The sequence below is a fragment of the Gigantopelta aegis genome, unplaced genomic scaffold (assembly GCF_016097555.1).
Source record: "Gigantopelta aegis isolate Gae_Host unplaced genomic scaffold, Gae_host_genome ctg11577_pilon_pilon, whole genome shotgun sequence".
Lineage (NCBI taxonomy): Eukaryota > Metazoa > Mollusca > Gastropoda > Neomphalida > Peltospiridae > Gigantopelta > Gigantopelta aegis.
Genome location: NW_024532747.1, coordinates 1 through 6699, shown reverse-complemented (window position 1 = coordinate 6699; position 6699 = coordinate 1). Strand labels below are relative to the sequence as shown.

Sequence of the window (6699 nt, the reverse complement as noted above, 5' to 3'; positions counted from 1 at the left end):
CGCGGTATTTTATCGCCAATTAAAAGACCTACAGGACAACTTTTCGCGGACATTATTATGGACGCTACAAAATGAAGACCCCTTGTATGGTGACTTAGACGCCATCTTCGTATCAATATAGGTGACACGAAAAAAGACGTGACAGACGCGAAAACTAAAGACATATACGCAGTCTTGTTATTAAGACTTACAAAGATGCATCATTTAAAAACCAGGTGGAATATAGCCCTTTAATGAAACCATAAACTGGCACAAACATTTGGAAAACATTAAATTCAAGGTGTCATTGAAAATCCCGACTATGATTTAATTTATAAAATGATTAGAAATGTAATTGCAGTCAGAAAACATCTATATGACTGGAAGATTGCGACCACTCCGAGTGCCTTGTGTGCAACAGAGTGGACTCAGTCTTCCATGCCTTTTTTCACTGCAACAAAACAAAACTATTCATAAAGCAAAGAACCGATCTTTAAAAAACTTTTTGGCAACAATTCCGTCTGAATCCGTATGCCATGATTTTCGGCATAAAACATAAGCCTGGAGATTATGCCTCGCAATTGGGAATTTTTCTCTGGAGTAAAGCGATAAGGGTAATATGGACAACCAGAAAATTACTAGAGGGAGATAAGCCATGTAATGAAATGGCTCTTTTCAAACATTTATATATTCAAGGGTCCCCGAGTAGAATATTTCGCCGCCTTAGAGTGGCCAAACAGAAAAGAAAAATTCCTAAATCACTGGTGCTTCAAGGGGGTCATCGCATCGTGCAATGACGCCCTTGACATTACATATAAACTATGATAAAGATTGGTAAATTGCACAAACTGTAGAACAAAATAGACCTGGACCCCCCGGCTTGTAGCTTTGGAGGCCAGGTCCGTCAACCAGGTTAAGATATTATAAATACACACCACCTAAGTCACACACACTAATAATATAAAGAAAACAAAAACACAAACATGCACTAACTAAAATGTATATTATTTTGAAACAAGCACTGACACTCATATGTAGATTTTTATTGGCCACATTCAAGGAGAACCTGGTTTATTGTAAATAAGGAGGCTTTATGAAATAAATGGGGCACCCGGCATGTTCGGGACCTGCCTGAAATATAAAAAAAAAAAAAAAAAAAAAAAAAAAAAAAAAAAAATACCATAGCCAGTGAGGTGTATCCGAGGCGTGGTTATTGCTAGTTGAAAACTATTCCCAATACCCCGTGCAGACGCCCTTAACTGGGCGGCTAGCACAATTTTTAATTGCCTCTACGGGGGCTACTCTAAACAAAATATAAGAACTAAAGATGTCTAGTTTAAAAAGAAGTAACAACTCTCATTACAATTTGCTGTTGTTATTGATTTTTTACTCACTTGTTTGCTTGTTTTCTCTGTTGATTATGTCATGTAAATGCTTGCGCGCATATTTGTATTTGTATTCATGTGTTAGTGAAAAAAATATGGAACGCTTCACGAATTTGCGTGTCATCCTTGCGCAGGGGCCATGCTAATCTTCTCTGTATCGTTCCAATTTTAGTATATGTACTGCGTGAACAGTACACTAGTAGGAGCCACTTTTCGGTTTATATAGCTAAGATGTAGTACGTGTATATGCAGATGGTTATTAGAACATTCATAAATACAAGTAGTAAATTACGCATTCTTCTCTGGAACATATGTCTATTGTTTATCAAAGAGGCCACACATAACTTCCAATACTGAAGTCAACCATAACCGATATCGTACCGTCTCATTGACTCTCAGCATGCATAAATAGAACGTACTGTCTTTAAGGATGGGTAACTGCCGTTTTGCGGCCACGATGACGTCACAACATAACGAGCGTCTTGGAAACGACAGTATGAAGGAACGAATCGCATTATGATAATTACTAAAATTGTCTGTACTTTCCCACTGGTACGCTGCGGATCGTGTTCCGGCGAGGAGCACAAAACGAAGCACGTCCTCAGATTATATTTAAAATGAGCGTTTTGTGTGTTACAAATGTAGCACAATGTGATGAATTATGTAGAAGACAAAAATAAAGTATAATGTAAGAACGGTCTTTTTCGTATAACCCAACTGACAAAGTGTATTTTTTTTTTCAGCTTTGCGCAGTGGCAATACCATAGCCAGTGAGGTGTATCCGAGGCGTGGTTATTGCTAGTTGAAAACTATTCCCAATACCCCGTGCAGACGCCCTTAACTGGGCGGCTAGCACAATTTTTAATTGCCTCTACGGGGGCTACTCTAACACAAAATATAAGAACTAAAGATGTCTAGTTTAAAAAGAAGTAACAACTCTCATTACAATTTGCTGTTGTTATTGATTTTTTACTCACTTGTTTGCTTGTTTTCTCTGTTGATTATGTCATGTAAATGCTTGCGCGCAATATTTGTATTTTGTATTCATGTGTTAGTGAAAAAAAATATGGAACGCTTCACGAATTTGCGTGTCATCCTTGCGCAGGGGCCATGCTAATCTTCTCTGTATCGTTCCAATTTTAGTATATGTACTGCGTGAACAGTACACTAGTAGGAGCCACTTTTCGGTTTATATAGCTAAGATGTAGTACGTGTATATGCAGATGGTTATTAGAACATTCATAAATACAAGTAGTAAATTTACGCATTCTTCTCTGGAACATATGTCTGTGTTTATCAAAGAGGCCACACATAACTTCCAATACTGAAGTCAACCATAACCGATATCGTACCGTCTCATTGACTCTCAGCATGCATAAATAGAACGTACTGTCTTTAAGGATGGGTAACTGCCGTTTGCGCCACGATGACGTCACAACATAACGAGCGTCTTGGAAACGACAGTATGAAGGAACGAATCGCATTATGATAATTACTAAAATTGTCCTGTACTTTCCCACTGGTACGCTGCGGATCGTGTTCCGGCGAGGGAGCACAAAACGAAGCACGTCTCAGATTATATTTAAAATGAGCGTTTTTTGTGTTTACAAATGTAGCACAATGTGATGAATTATGTAGAAGACAAAAATAAAGTATAATGTAAGAACGGTCTTTTCGTATAACCCAACTGACAAAGTGTATTTTTTTCAGCTTTGCGCAGTGGCAATACCATAGCCAGTGAGGTGTATCCGAGGCGTGGTTATTGCTAGTTGAAAACTATTCCCAATACCCCGTGCAGACGCCCTTAACTGGGCGGCTAGCACAATTTTTAATTGCCTCTACGGGGGGCTACTCTAAACAAAATATAAGAACTAAAGATGTCTAGTTTAAAAAGAAGTAACAACTCTCATTACAATTTGCTGTTGTTATTGATTTTTTACTCACTTGTTTGCTTGTTTTTTCTCTGTTGATTATGTCATGTAAATGCTTGCGCGCATATTTGTATTTGTATTCATGTGTTAGTGAAAAAAAATATGGAACGCTTCACGAATTTGCGTGTCATCCTTGCGCAGGGGCCATGCTAATCTTCTCTGTATCGTTCCAATTTTAGTATATGTACTGCGTGAACAGTACACTAGTAGGAGCCACTTTTCGGTTTATATAGCTAAGATGTAGTACGTGTATATGCAGATGGTTATTAGAACATTCATAAATACAAGTAGTAAATTACGCATTCTTCTCTGGAACATATGTCTGTGTTTATCAAAGAGGCCACACATAACTTCCAATACTGAAGTCAACCATAACCGATATCGTACCGTCTCATTGACTCTCAGCATGCATAAATAGAACGTACTGTCTTTAAGGATGGGTAACTGCCGTTTGCGCCACGATGACGTCACAACATAACGAGCGTCTTGGAAACGACAGTATGAAGGAACGAATCGCATTATGATAATTACTAAAATTGTCTGTACTTTCCCACTGGTACGCTGCGGATCGTGTTCCGGCGAGGAGCACAAAACGAAGCACGTCTCAGATTATATTTAAAATGAGCGTTTTGTGTGTTACAAATGTAGCACAATGTGATGAATTATGTAGAAGACAAAAATAAAGTATAATGTAAGAACGGTCTTTTCGTATAACCCAACTGACAAAGTGTATTTTTTTCAGCTTTGCGCAGTGGCAATACCATAGCCAGTGAGGTGTATCCGAGGCGTGGTTATTGCTAGTTGAAAACTATTCCCAATACCCCGTGCAGACGCCCTTAACTGGGCGGCTAGCACAATTTTTAATTGCCTCTACGGGGGCTACTCTAAACAAAATATAAGAACTAAAGATGTCTAGTTTAAAAAGAAGTAACAACTCTCATTACAATTTGCTGTTGTTATTGATTTTTTACTCACTTGTTTGCTTGTTTTTCCTCTGTTGATTATGTCATGTAAATGCTTGCGCGCATATTTGTTATTTGTATTCATGTGTTAGTGAAAAAAAATATGGAACGCTTCACGAATTTGCGTGTCATCCTTGCGCAGGGGCCATGCTAATCTTCTCTGTATCGTTCCAATTTTAGTATATGTACTGCGTGAACAGTACACTAGTAGGAGCCACTTTTCGGTTTATATAGCTAAGATGTAGTACGTGTATATGCAGATGGTATTAGAACATTCATAAATACAAGTAGTAAATTACGCATTCTTCTCTGGAACATATGTCTGTGTTTATCAAAGAGGCCACACATAACTTCCAATACTGAAGTCAACCATAACCGATATCGTACCGTCTCATTGACTCTCAGCATGCATAAATAGAACGTACTGTCTTTAAGGATGGGTAACTGCCGTTTGCGCCACGATGACGTCACAACATAACGAGCGTCTTGGAAACGACAGTATGAAGGAACGAATCGCATTATGATAATTACTAAAATTGTCTGTACTTTCCCACTGGTACGCTGCGGATCGTGTTCCGGCGAGGAGCACAAAACGAAGCACGTCTCAGATTATATTTAAAATGAGCGTTTTGTGTGTTACAAATGTAGCACAATGTGATGAATTATGTAGAAGACAAAAATAAAGTATAATGTAAGAACGGTCTTTTCGTATAACCCAACTGACAAAGTGTATTTTTTTCAGCTTTGCGCAGTGGCAATACCATAGCCAGTGAGGTGTATCCGAGGCGTGGTTATTGCTAGTTGAAAACTATTCCCAATACCCCGTGCAGACGCCCTTAACTGGGCGGCTAGCACAATTTTTAATTGCCTCTACGGGGGCTACTCTAAACAAAATATAAGAACTAAAGATGTCTAGTTTAAAAGAAGTAACCACTCTCATTACAATTTGCTGTTGTTATTGATTTTTTACTCACTTGTTTGCTTGTTTTCTCTGTTGATTATGTCATGTAAATGCTTGCGCGCATATTTGTATTTGTATTCATGTGTTTAGTGAAAAAAAATATGGAACGCTTCACGAATTTGCGTGTCATCCTTGCGCAGGGGACCATGCTAATCTTCTCTGTATCGTTCCAATTTTAGTATATGTACTGCGTGAACAGTACACTAGTAGGAGCCACTTTTCGGTTTATATAGCTAAGATGTAGTACGTGTATATGCAGATGGTTATTAGAACATTCATAAATACAGAGTAGTAAATTACGCATTCTTCTCTGGAACATATGTCTATGTTTATCAAAGAGGCCACACATAACTTCCAATACTGAAGTCAACCATAACCGATATCGTACCGTCTCATTGACTCTCAGCATGCATAAATAAACGTACTGTCTTTAAGGATGGGTAACTGCCGTTTGCGCCACGATGACGTCACAACATAACGAGCGTCTTGGAAACGACAGTATGAAGGAACGAATCGCATTATGATAATTACTAAAATTGTCTGTACTTTCCCACTGGTACGCTGCGGATCGTGTTCCGGCGAGGAGCACAAAACGAAGCACGTCTCAGATTATATTTAAAATGAGCGTTTTGTGTGTTACAAATGTAGCACAATGTGATGAATTATGTAGAAGACAAAAATAAAGTATAATGTAAGAACGGTCTTTTCGTATAACCCAACTGACAAAGTGTATTTTTTTCAGCTTTGCGCAGTGGCAATCCCTTCGCATTGTGCTTGGTTTTGTCATCTGGATATCATCCATTTTACATCACCTTATTTCAGTTTAATTTCAGTTTTGTTTGTTTGTTTTTCCGTCCAGTCTTTTCCTTTTAACCATCCAAGGATGTCCGAGGGAGAACAAGGAGAACAAGCTACGGAAACAAGTACGCCTTGTGGTGAGTACGGGAGACCACTTTACCCTCCACGCCCCTGGGTTCACACCCCCCTTACGGGTGAGGAGATCGTCCGGGCCCTAGGGCCGATCGCGCGTCACCTCCTGGCACTCGTCCCAAAAGGGAGGAATACTTGGGAGCTGCACGTGGACTCCGAGGAGTTGCACGACCGATTAGAGTTAGAGGGTCTTGGCGTCAGAGGACGACTTTTCGTCTTACAGCCGCGCTACCCAGGAGGTACCTGGGTAAAAGTAAGAGGCCTCCCCCTTACTGTCCCAAACCATAACATAGATTCTATGCTAAAGAAATTTGGGACCATTGTTGTTGCTTGCGACTACTCTACGTGGCGCAACACACACGTAAAAACGGGTGAAAGAGCACTAAAAATTGACATTAAAACGGATATCCCGGGACGGCTAAAAACAAAGGACCACGAGTGGTTCACGATTAGATATCGAAACCAACCCGAACTGTGCTTTGGGTGCGGGAAAGCTGGTCATCACCAGTGGGACTGCCCTGAAAGACAAGCCACTTTTGCAGACATCGTTA

General features: G+C 39.6%; 9 non-coding genes and 1 pseudogene across 9 annotated transcripts; 5 read left to right on the top strand and 5 right to left on the bottom strand.

The window, feature by feature from the left end:
- The first annotated feature begins 1154 nt into the window (after positions 1-1154).
- LOC121391018 lies at positions 1155-1277 on the top strand (annotated as a pseudogene).
- Positions 1278-1453: 176 nt separating this feature from the next.
- LOC121391012 lies at positions 1454-1559 on the bottom strand. Its single transcript, XR_005960342.1, has one exon. It is a non-coding gene; the product is annotated as a U6 spliceosomal RNA (small nuclear RNA).
- A 546-nt stretch (positions 1560-2105) lies between these two features.
- On the top strand, positions 2106-2244 carry LOC121391016. Its single transcript, XR_005960346.1, has one exon. It is a non-coding gene; the product is annotated as a U4 spliceosomal RNA (small nuclear RNA).
- A 180-nt stretch (positions 2245-2424) lies between these two features.
- LOC121391011 lies at positions 2425-2530 on the bottom strand. The gene has a single exon (XR_005960341.1). It is a non-coding gene; the product is annotated as a U6 spliceosomal RNA (small nuclear RNA).
- Positions 2531-3072: 542 nt separating this feature from the next.
- On the top strand, positions 3073-3211 carry LOC121391015. Its single transcript, XR_005960345.1, has one exon. It is a non-coding gene; the product is annotated as a U4 spliceosomal RNA (small nuclear RNA).
- Positions 3212-3391: 180 nt separating this feature from the next.
- LOC121391010 lies at positions 3392-3497 on the bottom strand. Its single transcript, XR_005960340.1, has one exon. It is a non-coding gene; the product is annotated as a U6 spliceosomal RNA (small nuclear RNA).
- Positions 3498-4035: 538 nt separating this feature from the next.
- On the top strand, positions 4036-4174 carry LOC121391014. Its single transcript, XR_005960344.1, has one exon. It is a non-coding gene; the product is annotated as a U4 spliceosomal RNA (small nuclear RNA).
- Positions 4175-4354: 180 nt separating this feature from the next.
- Positions 4355-4460, bottom strand: LOC121391009. Its single transcript, XR_005960339.1, has one exon. It is a non-coding gene; the product is annotated as a U6 spliceosomal RNA (small nuclear RNA).
- Positions 4461-4997: 537 nt separating this feature from the next.
- On the top strand, positions 4998-5136 carry LOC121391008. Its single transcript, XR_005960338.1, has one exon. It is a non-coding gene; the product is annotated as a U4 spliceosomal RNA (small nuclear RNA).
- Positions 5137-5313: 177 nt separating this feature from the next.
- On the bottom strand, positions 5314-5420 carry LOC121391013. The gene has a single exon (XR_005960343.1). It is a non-coding gene; the product is annotated as a U6 spliceosomal RNA (small nuclear RNA).
- Positions 5421-6699: the final 1279 nt, after the last annotated feature.